We start from the raw sequence: 19,253 nt of genomic DNA, 5'->3' as shown, positions 1-19,253 counted from the left end.
AAAATGGTAAAGAGAAAATATGTTTCTTTTATCGAGATTTACCAGCCCTGAAAATATTTGCACTTATTTAAGACTCACCCTGTATATTGAAATTTTTTATTTTCTGATTTTCTTTATTTTCATATTTACTCTGATCAATAATATTTCAGATGATATCTGAGTAGACAATATTTTCACTTATGAATCACCTATAAAAGCACCTTTCTTAAGAGATTCTCCAGTCTCCAGCTACAACTTCTTTCATCACAACTATAGTACTATTCTTTTAAAAGTTCCTCAATATGGCCGACCTAGTTACGAAAATTGGTAATTTTTTTTTAATGAAAAATAAGTTGGCGTTAGCGAATTCAGAAATTGATTTACTCTTTGGTTAACAATAATATTTTTCAGGATTGTCAAGTTGACGTTAAAGTTAGGTTATTAGGTGGTTGTCATAAATAAAAACATAGATTATTGAAATTATTTAATAAGAATAAAGGTATGTTACCGCAGATCCGAAGAGATTTTACTTAAACGTATTTTATAAACTTTCTCAGTCAGAATATTAACTCCCCTGTTTCTTATATTTCAGTTAAAGGGACATAAGAACTATAGGAAGTGAATTTTTGTTTTCATGTTTTGATGATATCTGAGAGTTCCTAGAATTATCAAGATTATTGAATAAAAATAGTTGTTTAATAAGTGAAATTAATAGAAGACTTGGAAATAGGATGATGCTTTTCATCACCCCATTTCTCTTAATTTGTTTTTATTTCAGTACAGTTAATCACAAATTGAATTGATGTGTGCAAAAACAGCTATATATACTCAAACATTTTATTTAAATAGTTCTTTTATATACTGTTAAACTGTATCAACTACAAAGTATTTAGCAAAAAATTATAAGGTAATAAATTTTGTAGATATAATTTATGAAAATTTATAATATATAAAGATTAGAACACAATCCTCTGAAGGAAAAAGAAATACTCAAAAACTCATTACATATACTTTATTAAAAATAACAACATACAAAAACATCCATGCAAACTGTAATAATCAGAACATTATCCACATTATACCTTTATTAAATTTGTGTCCACACTCCTGTCAGGAAAGCCAGAAATGTTTGTTTAAATATTAACTTATTTTAAATTGCCAGAAACACATCAGAATATATCACAACCACAACTATAGGTTAATCAGTACTAAATTTTATACCTAGTAAGTGATGTGTTAACTAACTAGTATAGGATAAAAAACAATTATTAATATAGAGTGTACTATACAATGTCCTGCTTATTTATGAAATGACTCTCTTCAAATGTGAGGAATACCAGTAAAATAAAACATAATTTTTGGTTTGGTTTGGTGTTTGATATTCTAACTACATCTATTACAAACCTTAAGTGCTTTTAGTGAGTAACTGTATTTTTTATTATTCTTTGTGTATTCTGTAAAGTAAAAAATATATATATATATTTCAAGAAATATAAAAACAATGCAATAGATATCAAACAGATTCATAAAAACTACTTACAGTTGTACATAATTATATATTTCAAGTGTTATTTGATGTTTGGTCCCATTACCAACATTACCTTATTTAGGTCTTCTCTACTAACTCAACTTTTAAATCCGTTTTAAACCTTCTTTATATTTTAAAACTGATTTACAACAATTTGTAATGCCCGCGCTGTTTCCTGAAATATAAGTTTTAATCTATTTATTATCATTTAGTACATATTACAAACCTGAAAATTACTGATACGAGGAAACTTCTCAAAATAATTAGAGACCTTTTTACAAACATCTGGACTAATTTATTTTCACGAATTTGTGAACGAGTCAATGTTTTCTAATACGTTTTTAAGCGTTTTACACATTTTGAATATCTTCCAGCCTATTCGTCGTTTCTTGATCAGTGAAAAGATTATTTATAACTATATAATTAGTACTGCAGGTTGCAGGTTAAATAAAAGAACAAAATCAAGTAGAATTTGTAAATAAAAACTCGAAAAATAATGAAAATATTTAGAAAAAGGAACCGTAAACGTCAATGTCAGCCAAGTGTCAGAGTTCAATTGGATTTACCACAGATTATCAATTCGAACGATTTGAAGTACAGTCGATTCTAGTTTAGAGATTTTCGTTTTTTAAGCCTCCCATACTGAAGTCCGCCATATTGGGAAGTTTTAAATGAATACAAGTATACTATATACATTCCGCTTGATGTAGGTTTTGTCAGTACTCATTACATTAGCAGTCAATTTACAAGCCTGTCCTCTTGACTAATTTGGAAAAATCATCGCCCACTGCGAAATCGGTTGCTCTTTACGCTCTTCGTTATTAACAGAAATCCGAATAATTTAAATTATTATTGGCGGCCTTCGTGACGTAACGAGTCACGAGAACATCGCGAGAATTAAATAATCTAGTTTATTCCTTTTAAGCACGGATGAGAGCGCACCATATTAAGAGGCCGCCTATACAATTCTGTACATTTCAGTGATGAGTTAAATATGGCTTAACAATCTTGAATTCCTTTATTTTGTGTTATTCATTCAAATTTTGTTTTTAATTTTTGTCCAATACATGAAATATTTATTTTTAAAGGTGCATTCACAGCGGCTGCGCCGCTCCACGCAAATCATTTTTTTAACATATACTTTTGTGCGCGCTAAAAAAATACACTTCAAAAGTAAAGGCTAAAAAAAGGTCTTGGGCGGAGCGGCGCAGCCGGTGTGAGCGCACCATAAGGTTAAACTCTATTTTTTTCAATAATTCATCAAAGAAATACATATGAATCTTTGACTTAAAAGGTTAAGGAAGGAGTTTAATGCTATCCATGGTAGACGGAGTGGGGCCTTAGCATTTGAATTTGATTTGAAATTTTGTGGATATCTCAGTCTTTACTGAACTTATTTTATGTTATTTATTATTTATTCAACAACTGGTAGTTGTTTAGAGGTAGTAAATATTTAAAGAAATTGTGGCAGAACTTAAATTAACAGTGACATTATTGTAATTTATCGAAAAATACTTAAAATAATTGGTGTAGCGTGCGGTAGATCTCGATCAAAAATCGAGGGAAATAATGGAATGACTTTTTCCTATTAAGTGACTATATAATATACACACGTGTAGTAAACCGATCATTTATGAAATTCACTTAAAATTAACTAATAATATATTTTTTGGCAAAATAAAACACTAAATCACCACAATCACCAAAACACTTTTACTTTTACATTAGACGCGCGTTTCGCTAACCATGTTAGCATCATCAGCAGATGTATAAGAGTGTACACCAAAACACTTTTACTTTTACACTGGACTTTTACACTTACACTATTCGTCCAGTGTAAAAATAAAAGTGTTTTGGTTTATTGTGGCGATTTAGTGTTTTATTTTGCTGTGTAACACCAAAGGTTCCAACCCCCAACTGTAAACTATAAATATATATTTTTTCTTGCATGTTTGCTTTAATTTACTACTTGTCATAGAATTTAGATACGTCAATTTGATTTACCTGTTTCAGTAACGCATCGAATGTGTGTATACATAATTATGATAATTTAACTATAACTATTTTTATTGGAATTATATATATATATATAAAGAATATATTTTTATAACAACTACCCTACCTTTTTTAGCCTACCCTACATCATATTTTTAGCCGTTTTGAATAAAATTAGAACGGCACTGATAAACCGGAATTTAAGTCGGCCATTTTTGGTCCACATCGTACTCGACCTTAGTTATTTTGATACGTCTGAATTTTCCCTTTATAATATAAATAATAATTAATATACAGGGTATAATAAAAAAGTGTCGACAGATTCACCAGGGTCGTACATATAGTTTCTCACTGGAATATTTTTCGAAAACAAACTGTACGCCACTGACTTCTATTCTATTCTCTAATTAGCACAATGGTAATATTATCTCTTGATATTTTGTCGATTTCGATATCCTTGTTTCTTTGATGAGATAAATACTATTTTATTAATCTGCCTTAATCCAAGTCTAATAGAAACCTTTAGAAAAATCTAGTGTCATGAACTGGCCAAAGTATTCACTAAGTATTCATTGATTCTTTGTGAAGAAATATGAACTAAAGTTTCTATGTATAAACATGGACATTGGCGTAACTACGGGGGGCCCGGTGGTGTAGCCCCCCCCCCCAGGTACTGCTGGGCGTCCCCCAGAGAAATCTTCAATTATGACTCTTGGCTACGTAATAATTTTTATTTGCTTGTGATGTAGTAAAAATTACGTTTTTTTAGTTTTGTTTAGTTAATATTATTTTATTGTGTTAAAAAAAATGTGTTAATTTTTATTTTTTTAGAAAATTTATGGGTATTTAACTAATCTAGGGGAACACGGTTTGATATCCAAGTCTATGAAATTTATTGCTAGAGAAATTCATGTAAAAGTTTTATTCAAAAAATGTGTTTTTTAAATTATTCTTCATTTAAAAAAAACAAAAGACTTAGGCCCACCATAGATGGTTACGCTAATGAACATGGATGCGGAAATGCATAGTTTTAAAGATACAGGATGTTAAGATTTTAATAAAAATAAGTTTTTTGTAATTATCTTAAACTCCATTTTTTTTAAATTTGCTCAACATCAGTGATAAAAATTTTAATAAAATTGAATAATAAAGTAGATCAAAGAAATATTTTTTTTATTTTAATTTCATTAATTGAAATTATTAAAGTCGCGTTTATCTCATCAAGGAGATCGAAATCAACAAAATATCAAGAGAACTTTTAATTGACATTAAACGGTCTAAGTATACAATTATGTTAATAAGAGAATAAAACTGTAGATATTAAACACATTAAAATAATTTTAAATTACGAAAATTCTGATAATTACAGCTTTAACAGACTCTTCAAGACGGACATTGTTGAAACTGCAGGGTATCTAGATCTTAATAGTAATTGCTTTAAAATTCTGAGGCGCGACAAACACGATTTGTTAGGAATTTATAGACGAGGCTCTTTAACATTGACATCGATAAAGCAGCGATATTTTTAGCTAAAACCATCTGTTTTTCATTGCCAATATTAAATCTATAAAGCCTGTTTAACGAGAAAATACATGACAATGACAGTTGTATGTTTTTAATTCGCTGTCAAAATTTTCAATGAATCGTTGGGTTCACTGTACATTTTTTTAAGAGCAGATAATTCAAAATCTCTACAGATGGAATATTTGGCACAATACAGGGTGTCATTGAAATGGTGTAAAAAAAATTGGGGGGTGACAGTACTCCTAAAAATAGTAAAAAAAGTTCCCATAAGTATAGGGCGGAAAATGCATATTAAGGGAATTAGGGGCACTGTAAGGGTGAATTTAAAAAGCGGTTGTTTTGAAATTGTAGGGTTAAAAAACGAGATAGAATTTCGAAAAAAAAATTCTCTGCCATAAATTTTGACCCTAAATCAAATAGTGATACTGAAAAATTATTTGGAAAAGCGGAAAGGGTATAGTTTTTGCAAATAATCCAATTACCAAAATTTCATATTAAAATAATGCATTCCTTAATTCTTTCATAGTAAATGTTTAAAGTGACCACCATTCATCTCAATGTAGACATCTGATATTCTTCTCCACGATCTGCGTACCCTGTGGACTATCCTTGGTGTTGTCCGAATTTGATTGGAACAGTCAATAATGCGTTGCCGTTGTTGCTCTTCAGTATTAATCGGCACTGAGTAAACCAAATTTTTTTAAAACCAAAAGAGTTTATTTCGTTTTTAAAGCAATAAGATGTTTTAAAAATCATGAAATTTTGATTTTCCAGTTAATTATTTAATAACTACTTGGTTACTTTTGAACCGCCATAACTTTCATAAGTTTATGTTGATTAACCAGTTAGCAACCCATCATAGTAAATTCTTTGCCTTCAATTTTCTCGAAAACCATCGCTCTGGACGATGTGCAACAAGAGTACCTTTTTTGTAGGAAAAAGTATGTAGTTTTCAAAAAATGAACCCACGTTGCAAAAAAATAACCTCAAAAAAGTTATTCACGAAACAACTCCCAACCCTTGCTAAAACTACCCTTTCCGCTTTTCCAAATAATTTTTCAGTATCACTATTTGATTTAGGGTCAAAATTTATGGCAGAGGATTTTTTTTTTTCGAAATTCTATCTCGTTTTTTAACCCTACAATTTCAAAACAACCGCTTTTTAAATTCACCCTTTCAGTGCCCCTAATTCCCTTAATATGCATTTTCCGCCCTATACTTATGGGAACTTTTTTTACTATTTTTAGGAGTACTATCACCCCCCGATTTTTTTTACACCATTTCAATGACACCCTGTATAGGGTGATTTCACGGCGATGCGATAGGACGTTAGACGTTTATGAAAAACCGGTGATAATGAAAATTTGGATTTTTACATAAAGGCACCTTCTTCATCTTGCATTGTTGCATGGTTTTTATATAAAAAATCGTCTATTCATTATTTTGTTTACAATGATCATTTCCAATTTAATAAAACGGTACTATTCTAGGTGTCAGGTCATAGAGGCATCCAAGGCAACGAAAAATCCGACGAACTACACAGGGTGTCTCAGAAATAAGTACAAGTATTTCAACTGGTAGTATATTTCGACCCTAGAAACACCCCCATGAGATTTTTTTTGCGAAAAAAAATATTGAAAATTTTATATTTTTCTTGAGATTTTCAGTTTATTCAACCATTTCTAATTATGGTGTAGCCCTTACATACTCTACTTGTTGGCTATGCGGGCCCAAGTTATCCCTGGTAATATAATGGTTCCATCTCAGGTTTGATTTCTTTCTCTAAATCTCTTAATTCCTCGTGGATATCATGCTGTAATCTTTGTGGTCCATCTGTTGTCCGTTCTTCTTGCCAGGAGGTGTCTGTCCTGCCCATTGGGATTTGAGGGATTTGACTCTGTGGATGGTATCTATTACCTGGGTCTTTTGTCGTATCCACTCTATTCTTTTACGGTCTCTCTTGGTTATTCCCAGCATATTTCGTTCCATTGAACGTTGTGCGACCTGCAGTTTCCTAATGATATCCGTTTTATGTTTCCCCGTTTATCCGGTAATATATTAAAACTATATAAAAGTTTAGAACATATTTAAACTAAACTATCAAAAAATTAAACCAAATACGGCCACCCTATACATATCTACTATACTAATTTACCATTGCTTTACATGCGATAATTTAAACATTTGAGACTATAATGTTTCAAATGTCACAGTCAATCATATAAAAACAATCATAAAGTTATTATGGCGAAACTGATCACCAGTATTCGTGAATACAATTGTTATCGCGTTGATATTTTATTTTTTCTACCTCTAGTACTTGTAGAACAATTATGTAGATTCTGACCTATACTTCACATGTTTGACTTATTATTTTATCTATATTTTCTACGGCGTCTACAATATAACGAAAGTCTTCACATTCCGTGCTTCTTCTTTTTATTTTAACGACACTTTTTATACTCTGCGTAATTTAAATCTCAAAGTAAATATCAACACTACCAATACATATTGTGGGTGCAGTATAGACGAATATAATAAGAAATTCGATTCTTTTTAGGATTTCCAAATAAGTTTTGTTAATTTCAGCCAAGTGAGTTCTGAAATCTGGACATCGATTGTCGAAAAATAAATTATGAATTTATTTAGCTATAGATCATAGCAAATAAACTTTTAGTCACGTGATTAAGCTTGACCGGCACAGCGTTGCCCACGTTGCCCACTTTTACTTATTTTTTCTAATCAAATAATTTTAAGAAATAAAAATGAATTACATATACTTCCATTACTCGCTGACGAGTATTTGACATGCAGATGATGGTCACGCAAGGCGTTTTCTTTCATGAGCTTTTCTGTGACTAAAAAGCCCGATACGTGATCTATCTGTCTACCGCACTCCGGACATTCAAAAATCTCATTGCTTTGTTGCCTCTTTACTTTTTGATTGTCGCTGTTAACTGAGTTTACAATTCTTCACCATTGAATTCTATTGTGAACTGCATCTTCCCAATGATTCTGCATGTTAATCCCCTTTAAGTTTTCGTAGAAAATGTCCTTGTACCTTTTGAGTTGTCCACCCGGCTTCCTCTTACCGTCTATAAGCTCACCGTAAACCAGAGATTTTGGTATGCGGTTTTCTTGCATTCTGCATACGTGACCAGCCCATCTTAAGCGGGATTTTGTAACCATGACTTCAATACTCTCGCAGTTAGCTTTTTTAAGGACCGATACGTTTGAGATATGATGGAACCATTTGATTCTTAAAAGTTGTCTAAGGTGTCTCTGTTGCAACTTGTTTAATGCGTTCATGTGTCGGCGGTACGGCATCCAGGTTTCGCTGCCGTATAACATGGTAGGAATTATTATTGCTCGGTACACTGCAAGTTTCGTTTTTGAGCATTTTATTAGTTACTACTACACACTTTAACACCGCATCTGTTGACAGAAAAACAGAAAGTACTTAGAGTCATTTTTATAGTTAATTGGTGTCAAAAACTCTACACTGGCTTAACACAGGAAACTCAAAAAATATATACAGTATTGTCAGTAGTGATGAATCCTAAATTTACTCTTATGAACCCGACAATAAACGTTAATCGGCTGTTTGGGTGTTCCAAGATGAACCAAAACCGACGAAAGATATCCGTTCTCGAAGTGCTTCTAAAAAGATGGTGGCTACATTTGTCTCATAAGCGGGTCATGTGGCAAAGATTAAAAAACTGTTACTGTTGATTGGTACATATATCTATTTGTTTGCCAGAAGTAATTACTGAGTTTCAAAAAACTCATCCTCAATGACAAATGATCCTTCACCAAAATTAACAATGCAAGTTCCCACACAGCTCGAAAAACAATTGGGTGTTTAAAGCAAGAAAACATCGAATTGTTGGACCATCTGCCATACAGTTCTGACCTAAAAGTCATAACGACTTTTTTACTTTTCAAAAATTTAAGAATGAACTGCATGGTCGAAGGTTCCAGTCCCCAGAAGTTGCAGTCAGCGCGTTCAAAAAAGCAATTTTAAAGGTACCAAGGTACCAACAAGCGAGTGGAATAATTGGTTTCAAAAATACATTCCTCTTCTTGTAGAATACTTCTAAAAACAATAGTGTTTAAAAGTTATCTGCTGCTTTTTTCTACGCAAAAAAATGCTTTTCTTTCTGCAAAATATAAAAGACAACAGTAATAAAATATAAAAGACCAACAGTCGTAAATCTGGACGCATGAAAACCCTAATTCTTAATAAAAAAGGATGTTATCTTGATCCAGAAAATATTAAAATTATTTAATATTGATTTTATAACAAGCAAAAGTCCTTAGTTATAATGAAATCAATGCATGGGAATGATATTTTAATAAAGGAGATACATCTACTTTATAATAATTTATTATTCAATACGAAATAATTGACAATTAAAATAAGTTATATCAATTATATTATTTTAAAATAAATTTTACGTTCGTTAGATAATAAATGAAGATAACTACGTAATTTTTTACGGTTTGTGACTCGGTCACACATAGATCTGCAGATATTTATCTTAAAAATAAAAATAAAGTAGTTTGTTAATAATTAGTCGGAAATTTGTATAGATATGTCTGTCTATGTGTGTGTTTCTTGTACCGTAACTGATTCAATGATGTGGATTGTTATTATCTTTGTTTTATTTACTGTTATTTTAATTGCCTGGCGTGCGTCCTTTTGTTATTGTCCTATGTGGCAGCAACTTTACATTATACTTTACTGCTAAATTATACTTACACACAACTATATTATTTTCAACAAAAAATATCATATTTAATATAATTATTTTTTTATCAACATATAGGATATACCGGGTGCGTCTCGAAAGTGGCTCACCCCCTATAACTTTTTTATTTCTTCAGATAAAAAAAAACGAGATTTAGTAAGTTAGTATATGACATAAATTAGGACTGATTGACGTATTCAATTGAAGGGTTTCTGGCAAAAACCCCATTAGTTAAAAATGGGTAAAATGAGTTAATGGCGCTATTCGACAGTAATTTGTTAAAGAAAACTAGTTTTCTGTAATTTCAGATTATAACCAGAGCTCACACAAAAAAAACGACAATTTAAATTTAATTGGGAGCAAGATATACGTTTTTTATAGTTTTTCCAAATTTTGAAATATCTGACTAATGGGGTTTTTGCCAGGAACCCCTCAATTGTTTTCAGTCACTTCCTGTTGCACCGGAACTGACTACAACTTTTGATTTTTAAATGGCACTCTCGGTATTTTTTTACTTTATTTGTTAGAAAATGACACTCAGAATAGAATGACATATCATATGTCAACTTTTGACATTCTCGCTTAAAAAATAATCGTATTTTAAATCTCAATCTAGAGTGCCATGGCTCTGTGTTAAAAATACTAATTGTTAATTAAGGAGCCTTGGAAAAATATATTTAATCGTCTAATGTGTTAGTGCCTTTTTTTTGGATAAACTTTTTTATTATTGACATTTTGAGAAAAATGCATTCTTCATAAAAATTTTTGCTTGTTCTAAAATGGTTAATCGCGTTTATACTTTTTCAAATTTTCATACCGTTTTAGAGAAAATTAAGAAAAACATGAAAATATTGTTGAATTTTTTAATAAAAAAATAACAGAACATTCGGACAATTCGGGACACGCTGTATACATACAATATTCATAGGCGAGTTGATAATAGTTATAGGCGAGTTGTTGAAAAATTTAAGGAAACATATCATAATTATACTGCATCAAGAGTCGCTAAACGAAATTTTTGTTATTTAAAAGTTTTTGGATATTGGTTAATTGAGGTAAAAAAATTGTCGATTTTGTTCATTATTAATTATATTATTACTCATATTTGTTGATTGATTAAATTATAAAACATAGGTTGCCTTATAGATTTGTTGGTCATTTAAAAGCCCAATCATCACTACTAATACTTATAATATAAACAATAACGATTTTATAATATAAACAAAATATAATATTATATAAACTAATAGAATATAAACAAAACGATTTTATAATATAAGACGCGTATTTATCTTTCTGAAACGGTAGGAAACTTTGAAAAAAATATAATGGTATTAACCCTTTTAATACAAACGTTTTATGAAGAGTGCGTTTTTCTCAAAATGTTAATTTTTTCTCTCAAGACCACCCGGGGACATACTCTAGATAAGTTGATACAAATCTATTTCTAAAGTCTCTTCAGAGAGAGAATCTTCCGAAAATTTTCACAACAGAGGGTAAAGCCTGTATAAGGAAGACTAAGACTTATTATTAAAAGTAAAATACAATAATTATTCGTGACGTTTAAAAAATATAAAATATCATATCAATATCAAATTAAGGTAAACTACTCGTAATAAATCACCAATTTTTGATACCTACAAAAAAACTCTGCCATTGAGTCATTGGGATCAATTACGAATCATATTCTACGTTTTAAATATCAATAATTAAATTATTAAATAAGACTAATTTTCTTAAATCAAGTTCTTAAAAACAACTCCAAATATCTATTCATCTACTTAATGATGTTATAGGAAATATTTATTAGCTTAAAATAATGCGCCTAATCATACCATTAACCTTGTCGTAGCGATAGTCTATCTTTTTTTTCAAACTTCCGCATTCAGGACAAAACAAAATAAAAATAGAAAAAAATTGACTACACCTCTTTTTGGAAGAGCATCTTTTGGTATTTGGTCTAACATTTAAATATCTGCAACGCCCATTTTATTCTTTATTATTTCATGATGGTGCCAAATATGTCATTAAAATTTAAATTGATGACACTGCTTGTTTTGGTGTACGTGGTGGTCAAATAACAGATGATCGTATTCGACATATAGATTTGGAATCGCTGAAGATAGAGCCGAAGGAAAAGAATACTTATGGATAAATTAGCTAAGGGAAATCGTTGTAAATTATTTACTAGTTAGAAAGTTGGCCGTCAAAAGGCAACACAATGGTAAAAATGCCAGTATTCATGAATTTCCTAAATTATGGATGTTCGAAGTGTTAATCCCTGTATTATTCAATAAATTTTTTGCTACAAACTATTTTATCTATTTTTGAAAATAAAATGATGGGAAAGGTGAACCAAGCAATAGACATCTTATCTGATAGTCAAACAGCATTAAAAGCGATCAACTGAGTAACTGTCAATTCGAAGTTGGTCAAAGAATGGCCAGAGAAGCTGAACAAATTTTGCAAAGATATTCCTCCTGCTTTGGGTATAGTTTATCTGAAGTCAGTTTAAATGGATTGGGACTCTTATTACCCTATACCTATCTCTACTAGACTTAATTTCGGCACTGTTTTTGTCGGCGCCTTTGTCGGTATCGTGGGGACAACGGAATTAAGAGTCTAAATATTTTCAACTGACTTCGGAAATATTATACCAGCTCATCAAGGGATAGAAGGCAATGAAAACCCAAACGATCTAGCTAGAAAAGGAGCTAACACTCCACTAACTGGATCAGAACTGTTCTCCTTCTCAAGTGGAAACCAACTTAAAGCGGAATTCAAGAACCTGGAGGACTTCATCCTTAACCTGGAATAGGAATTCTCCAACGGTCTAAGATACTTGACGAAATTTCTCAGAACATTAGACCGAGAAAAATCATAGATTTTCCTTGATTTAAGTAAGAACAAACTTCGGATTGTCATGGGGTTTTTAACAGAACAGTCTCCTTAACCAACACCTCAGTAGATTGAAGCTAAGAAAAAACGGGGAATGCAGATTTTCTGGGGAAAATGGGGAAACATCAGAACATCTCATCACTGAGTGCGCCGAGACGACAACTATTCATGCCATGAAGTTTGATTGATGATGTATGATTGATATCGCAGATGGAGAACTAACCTCTGCAAAACCGTTTCAGATACTGGCTTTTGTCAAAGCCCTGAGACTGTATGATGAGTTATAACTCGTTATAACTTCAGAAAGGGACACACGCAAATCTGAAGATCGCGTTGATTAACCCCCACAAGTAGCATTTTCACGACTTGCGACCACATGTTTACTAAACACAACGTTGGATTAGTTACAAAAAATAGTTAGCTCCCTACCTTGGGTATTAAAATAAGTTTAAACGTTTTTATAACGTTGTGCCGACGTTGGACTAGTACTACAGCAAAGTAGGAAGCTTCTGCGACGTCGAATAAACGTTGTCTTCTAACCTTTTTTGCTTAAGTGATCTTTAGGTGATTCGGACAACGTAGTTACAACGTTGGACAATATATAGTTTTCCCACGTCAGTTTCAGGACCTATTCCAACGTTATGCAAACGTCGTCTGTCTTACTAATTCCAACGTTGTTTAGATTTCCTTATTCTTACGTTGGTAGGACGTCGAGTCACTACCTTTTTGCAACTGTATTGAACCATAACCTTAAATCTTAAATTTTCACTTCATTGTTCTGTTCAGTCAGACAGTTCAGTGCTGTTTTGTTTTTATAAAAAAAAACTTAATTAAAATGGGACATAAGAAAGGTACATATAAAACTAAATTTAAATATACATCGACATATATTACCGATAGTTTATCCACTCCCTCGTTTATTTAGATTATAGAGTGCGGCACAAGCTAGACTCTAGGATGACTAAATTAGGCAATCTTGCGACGAGTATACTACCTGTTAAGGCCGGACTACTTGAACTACTCCATCTTAATCTCCAAAACAACAAAGTGAAAGCCGCCATGTTGTTAAATAAGAAAATGTTTCGTTCCTAAAATAGCAATTCCTGCTTTTTGAATACATTAACTTGAAATATTTGATCCTAAAAAACACGCGGAAACAATTTTTTCGACTGCGAATAAATTATTCTCATTTTACTAAAAAAAAAATTCAAGATAATTTTTAAAACTTCTTTAATTTTAAGGCCCATTAGTATTTTTCAAAGTAGAAACAATACATTTATCAATAAAGTTGTTTGCGTTTAACTTTTTTGTCTTGGGTAACGAGTTACAGAGTCGGTTAAAGTGTTTCAATAATTATGATCTCCAAACATCCTCCACACTTAAATACTTTTGTTTTGTTTTCCTTCACTGCCATCTGACATATGTCTCTAACTAAATCATAAAAATAATATTTTTACTATAATTATCCCAATTTAGGATAAAACGCGACTTAGACGCCATACTAGTTTTGTATTTCTGTGAATTAGGATTTTAAACAACGTTGCAGTTTGTACTAAATTAGGCTTCTAGCCAACGTCGGTATCCAACGTCGTTTCGACCCAAAAATTATTCTCCAAACTAGTGCTGACTAGGGTTGGCACGAGGTTATGCCGACGTTGCGCCACGACGTTTGGTCGCGTGACACAACGTTGTCCCGACGTCCAAATGCTGCTTGGGCCCCTTCCATACATTCTACATTCTACATTCTCTACAAGCTCAATCTTTTTTATATTCAAAGATTGATTGTTTTGGATTATCCGATATTATCCAACTTGGTATAGTGCAGCTAGAAATTGTACTATAACTCAGTTATTGACCACTAAATAGCAATGATATGGAATTCTCCAAGTAGACTAATTTTCTCAAAAATCATCGAATGATATTCTATGTTTATATCAAAATTTATTTCGTAGTAATGCAGATCATTGAATAGTAAACTAAAAATCCAGATCTACATGCAATACCGAAAATAATAAAAATATGTGATATTATTCTAAACAAGAAATAATAGAAGTATTGCGATTCTACATATTCCCTTCAGTTTAATAAACCTCTATGACCAAATTTTTTTAGAACAACACACATGGTATGTATTTTTTAGATTGTAGATTGATAATCTACAATCTACATGGTGGTCCGAACTGTACTCTGGAAACTTCGGCAGAATATTCTGCAGATAAAAAGAAGTAAAGAAGTTCGTATAAATGTATGTCCTAAAATGCTTAGTTTTGGAGATACGGGGTGTAGAAGTATCTTTCTTATTTCGATTTTTTCCAAATAATTTATGAAGTAACGTCAATATTTGGATGAAAATTTGTGTCTGGAAGTTTTTTGAGAAATTTGATTTTGATGTCAATATGACTTCTACTTGTTGAGGGCGCCACCTTTATATTTTTACACTGGTTTGAAGAGAACTTTTGTCCGTACTTGTATAAAAATACTGAGTAAAAAATATCCATTTGCGACGTTTTTTTACGTAAAAAAGGTCTCTTGGTAAAAACCGGAACAAGTAATTGTTCTTGAGATATTTGATGGAATCTAAGTTATCAATACCTGTCATCATTGACATAAATTAAACAAAGTTATTGACTCAGTTATAAATTTGAAATTTTTTTGTGCCGAAAGTTCAACAGAAACTGTTTTATCGTCATTTTTTTCGCAGAAAAATGTATGATTAATTAAAAAAAATCCCAAATTTATTATTTCAGTCAAATAACCATCTACTTAACGTGTCTATTTTTTGCTAATAATGACATGTATCGACTATTTCCATTCTAAATATCTTGACAGCAGTTGCTCGTAGCGATTTTTACCAAGAAACATTTGTTACGTAAAAAATCAGGAAAATGTATGTTTTTCCACTCAGTAGTTTTATACAGGTACCGACGAAAAGTTGTTACTCTTTAAAACAGTTGAAACACATGTAGGTGGTGTCCTCTACAAATAGGGGTCATATTGACATCAAAATCAAATTTCTCATGTTAAAAAACCTAGACAGCAATTTTCATCCAAATTTTGATGTTCAGAAATTATTTAGAAAAAATCATAATAAAAATGAAACTTCTACACCCTGTATCTCCAAAACTAAGCATTTTAGGACATGCATTTATACGATTTTTTTTACTTATTTTTATCTGCAGAATATGCTGCCGAAGTTTCCGAAATACAGTTCGAACCGCCCTGTATAATGGATAGTTCATAATATAAAAACAAACAAAAAGATGAGAATTATTTCAATCATCAATATATTTAAAAAAATATATAATTTTCTACTTATCATTCCAATTAAACTCAATTTAAGAAACATTGTCAAATCTCAACAACATCCATTATAAAAACAATAAAAACTTAATTTCTCAGTATACAAAAACCGAGACAAAAACAAACGGAAATGGGTTACTAATAGTCCAATTCATGACTCGAAGTGTAAAAAAAACTTTAACTGACCTTATGTACCACTAATGATTAATTTAATGTTACAAAGAAGAAAATAAGGAAGATGCACGCAATACTCATGAAAATAATAAACGTAAATATCAAAATTAATTATTTTCCTTTGTGACTAATTAGTACAATTAAATATATCAAAAGATCTAAATCGAATACATACATAAAAACAGAAGAATTCATGAGGTAAATGAAGGTGAAGTTGTTTGTGTATATTGATTAAATTTATTACTAAATAGTTATTTCTGTAGTAAGAAAGAAATACTTTTAATGAACTGAGATATCATTTGATAAATGATGAATTATTTGAAATAAAAGTTTAAGAGCGATATTGAAATTAAAGTAATTTGAAAAACAACAGTCACAATAAAATTGAATAAAATTCAATTAATTAGTGAGGACAAAACGAAATAATTAAATAAATAATTCGTTATTATATAGGCAGTGCGTTAAGCCGGGTCCAGACCAAGCAGACAAAACAGCGACAAGACAGAAACATTCATGTTTGTAACAGTCAAATTTCCTCGCTACGACCTCTGTGTGCTAGCTCATAAATTATCGCAAATAACTATTATTTTTGCATCATGTTTACTATAATTTTATTGTTAAATATTATTTTATTTAAATTTTACGATTATGCAACCCGATATACACCGCGATATGCAAGCTCCACAATATTGTCACTGGCCCAGCATTACAATTTTTGTTGACCTCTCTTTATCTTTGGTCATCACTTGTCACTTGTCACTGTCAGATCAAATCAGATGTTTTTGGATTTATTTATCCTTTGTTTTGGTTATTGAAATTTTATAATTATCCGATAAAATTTCATAGTTAAATCGTTTATTTTTGATGTGGATCGCAGCGTGCAATTTGTTCATTTAATTGTGGGAATTTGTGAGTTAAGTGCGTTCATTGAGCGGATATGGAATATGGCTGAGGAGAAAATATTCTAGAACATCGTTTTTTATTTATGCCTTTTTGTGAGTTGGACTAGTCAAGATATATAGTTCTCTATCTATATCCTGAAGGGAGATTTCCGGTTGAAATCTGATTTTGTGAAGGAAATCGAATCCTTGGATCACTTCTTGTGTACTCCCCGACCGAGAATATCGTCGTGAAGAACTGGCTGGAGTTTCGTGAAGCATTCCCTGTTGGTGAATAGTAGGTCTTCGTAAAGAAGGATTAAGGCTTCCGAAACACATTTGGTCAGAGACGTGGTTGGATTTTGTTGAGTTTACATGAACCACAGACCAATTTCCGTAAGGGATTAAATAGCCAAATTTTTCCGACCGATATCCCGATTCCACATGCGCAAGAAGTCCCCGAATAGTTCCAAGGTATGCTATAATTCTTCTGCCTATTCAAGTCAATGCTCAACTGATTTTTGTTCATATTGTTGTCTGGTTTTCGACTTTTCCACGCCCACGGGGTGTAGAAAGATTAGTTGAGTGTTATCTTTCTTAAGTCTTATTTGGTTGTTCGTAATTGTAGAGCAAGAAAACCGATCCAGACCGTACAGCACAGAACAGTCCAGAATTCCATCCGTTCCTGTTGCCCGTGTGTAGAGTTACCCGTTGGACATCATAAACCCTCGTTGAGGTACAGTTCTGATTTGATTAGTCCTTCTTTATTACCTTTATTATCTCCTACACGTTGTGCTAGTCCTTGTTCTATAATTGAGGCTCTTTTCTAAGACAACCAATATGATTTAGGGTTTTTATGTTCACCATTTGAAACCTCAACAACTTGCCTTTCATCTGTACGTCTGCTGACATCCGTGGGCTCCAGTGACAGTACACCGAGCTGCTGTAACCTGCTGTAGCCACCCCATATCTATACACCGTAGCTCAGTCGGAGGAACTTCCGAGTTGTTTCAAGATTGTACATCGATTAGAGTAAGACTGTTTAGATTTAGATTTGCTATTTATAAACCACCCTGACTGTATCTAGTATAAGTTAGCTAAGGGGGTTTGACGTCATAGATTTAGTTATTTCTTATTGATTTAAATTCTGATTTAATTTACATTTTCAATCATCTACATTTCCTTCCTCTCTTTTATTTATATATTAACTTTTTAATATTTTAATAAATTGCCTAATTATTTTTAGTAGTATTATTTACAGTCTAGTCTCATAGTTAAGTTAGAGTCACTTAAGTTTAACGAATTATAGTAATATTTGACGTTCATGGTAGTTGCACCTAACAGTTCGAGGTTAGTGTTGAAGTCTACTTAATAGTAACATCTTTTATGCCGAGTTCATAGAGTATAATCTCGTGGCGCCCTTTTATTAATATCTTTGAACCCCGACCACCCGGCTGTTAAAATTAAAAAGCTAGTGGCCTCTATGTAACTCATTCTGCATTAAGTAAACTTGTGTTTCATTGAACTTCAAATTAGAAAGGGCGTGGCATGTTTTACGACAAAGTTGCGACAAATCCAATACATTTCTGCGACATTTTTGTCTCATTTTTGTTTTGTTTCCAAATTCGGAGACTTTTGAATGTCCCGTCTCAAGTCGGTCAAGTTCAAAGGGGCTCTGTTTTGTCGTGTATTTTACGACAAGTTGTCGGCGCAGTGTGGATGTCGTGCGTTGCCAAAAAAGTAGAAAACCAATAAAATTACACAAATTTAGTATTGTGGAGTGCTGGTACTGCTAATATATGATGTTAGTATATGTCGGAGTGCATCTTTATAAAAAAAATGTCAGAAGAGAGAAAGTGGAACACGGAAAATACCTGCAAACTAATAGAGCTTTATAGAGCGCATTTATTATTATGGGAGGGTAAAAACAAGGACTACAAAAATTGTTACAAGAGAGCTGGTGCAGTAGAGGAAATTTGTTTAGCATTAAATATAAACTCGGTTTTTGTTGTTAAGATGAAAATAAGAAATATTAATAGCTATACAGGGTGTCCGGAAATTAACGCAACAAAATTTGGTCATAGATTCTTGAAAAAAAAATAGGTGACCCATATTTTTTATTTTTGGCGAGTGGCCACCCTTTTTAGATTTACAGCCCTCTGAATTTCGCCCCTAAAAGGAGTTTTTTTAATACCTCAGGGGCCCTGTTGGACGAAAATCACTAAA

General features: G+C 31.8%; 1 protein-coding gene across 4 annotated transcripts in view; it reads right to left on the bottom strand.

The window, feature by feature from the left end:
• LOC115890644 overlaps positions 1 to 19,253 on the bottom strand; it is a 129,271-nt gene that overhangs the window by 23,863 nt on the left and 86,155 nt on the right. The window lies entirely within an intron of this gene.

The sequence above is a fragment of the Sitophilus oryzae genome, unplaced genomic scaffold (assembly GCF_002938485.1).
Source record: "Sitophilus oryzae breed Bouriz unplaced genomic scaffold, Soryzae_2.0 scaffold_907_pilon_pilon, whole genome shotgun sequence".
Lineage (NCBI taxonomy): Eukaryota > Metazoa > Arthropoda > Insecta > Coleoptera > Curculionidae > Sitophilus > Sitophilus oryzae.
Note: the sequence above shows the minus strand (reverse complement) of the source record. Positions and strands in the feature narration are given on the sequence as shown.